The sequence below is a fragment of the Sinocyclocheilus rhinocerous genome, unplaced genomic scaffold (assembly GCF_001515625.1).
Source record: "Sinocyclocheilus rhinocerous isolate Xijiao unplaced genomic scaffold, SAMN03320098_v1.1 scaffold811, whole genome shotgun sequence".
In the NCBI taxonomy this organism is placed as follows: Eukaryota; Metazoa; Chordata; class Actinopteri; order Cypriniformes; family Cyprinidae; genus Sinocyclocheilus; species Sinocyclocheilus rhinocerous.
The window spans coordinates 74,849-77,014 of NW_015656592.1; positions in this window are offsets into that span (position 1 = coordinate 74,849).

The window sequence follows — 2,166 nt, forward strand, 5'->3', positions numbered from 1 at the left end:
TGCTAACAGTCAAGGAGAGTGCTAAGTTCCCTTTCACAATGCTGGCAGTGAATGAGTACGTCATTAGAGAGCAACTCTAGGTTGGAGCTCAGAGAAATATAAAAAATGTGGGTTGGATCAGCATGTGGCATTAAGACCAAGAACCTGCCTTCGGATTAACTGTCGAGAGAGTGAGGTATGCTGCTGAATGCCATTGATTTGACACACAGCTGTTAACCCTTACAAACTGCTGACCCCTCTCTGTGTCACCACATTTAACATCATGTTGATTAGAGCTCGTGCTGTTCAATTGTATAATAAAACTCCTATGTAACCAGCAGAGGCCATAATCCTTCCCTCTCATTCATACTGTTCTTAGCTCATATCTCAACTCCAGGATACAGCCTAAGTAGATTGTAAATGGAGGACACACACTTCAAGAAATAGTTCACCCACCTAAATAAATAAATACATACATACATAGAGATTATTTACTCATTCTCACATCATTCTGAACTGTTATTTATTTCATGGAACACAAAAGGCATTCAAGCTGTCAAGCTCTGAAATGACAAAAAGCACCATAAAAGTAGTCCATGCTACTCATGGACTAGATTCCAAGTCTGCTGAAACCATTCAAGAACATTGGAACAGACCCTCAAGATATGCTTTATTCTATATCATATTGGCAAAACAGATCTGGAAATCTATCCAGTGCATATTTGTGTTTGTGCTCTGGAGAGAACGATCAAAATGTTTTTTTTTTGTAGTGTTGAGCAATGTAGCCAATCACAAACATATGTCTGTTGATTTCTTGAACGCAATAGCCAATCAGAGGCGTTTAAGTTAGAATCCACTCACCGCTCAAAACACCAGAATTTTTGTCCATTACCTTTCATTATAACAAAACTTCATGAGATTGCGATGAACTAAGACGAGTGACAGCTTTAATGATTTTAAAGGGAGTGCTATTTTATGTGCTTTCTAGGCTATATATATTCCATTCAGAATTTGTATAAAACTTTTGTTTTTTGGCCACATGCATGCTACAAAGTTTCGGGAAAGACATCCACATATTTATGCGGGATTCCCACTTGAAAGAGCAATGGACAGGACAAAAATTGTTTTGTGCATGGAGCACACTCACTCATTTCTGAAGCACCCTCAGTATTTAATTCTGGAACCGGGCCTGGATAAAACTGTGTTTTAGTTAACATAGCTCATATTTAGGCGATCGCATGGAGTTCTATGCGGCAGTAGGCTATGCTTCAAAGTCGTAAAAATGAGCAGGATATTTGTTAATTTCCTCAGTCAAAATCTCTATACAGTTAGAGTAAACCCATAGGAAAAAAATATTGCTCAGTGGTCGCTTTTCCTAAGCTTGGGAGACTTAGATGAGATTCTCATGTAACTCTCATTTTAGTATCAACAGCATTTCAGATGTTTCTCCTAAAATTCCTTAGGAGAAATAGAAGTAGACACAAATGAGAAATATTTGAGAAAAAAAAAAAGTGTCAAAACTGAGAATGTGGTGGAAGAAACATAGAATCTCTCTTTATTGTCTTGCTGCAATCTCTATCAAGACTCCTCTCAACAGTGTCTCAGATGTCTCTCCTAAAAATCCTTAGGAGAAATAAAAGTAGACACAACTGAGAAATGAGAAAGTTCTGAAAGAAAGGAATCCAAAATGACAATGGGAGATCTCTTTATTGTCTTGCTGTAATCTCTTGCAAGCGTGTACTACTCAGAGGTTGCTTTTTTGATTGCAATGGGGTTTTTCACCTTTAATGGTCAGGACAGTAGGAGTAGTAAGGAGAACTTAACTAGAGACTATGGATCTCTCACTTGTGTCTTCTCAAAAGTTTAGAAGAGATCTCAACAACATCACATATTGTGCTCAGATTTTTCTCCTACACTTAAGACTCGGGAGCTCTCACATTTGTCTCCTCTAAATTTCAGAAGTGATCTCAATACTTGACTAGCCAAACTTTTGACTAAATTTAGCAACCTATTCGGGGCTAGAGCTGCCCATTTGGGAAAAAATGTCTCTAGCTAAGGAGAAATATCTGAGCACAGTGTGTGATGTTGTTGCGATCTATTCTAAAGCTTTAAAGGAGACCATAGTGAGAGTGTTAGAGTTTTTGTCTCAGGAGACAGGTTTGAGAAGCAGGAGACTCAAGCAAAAAT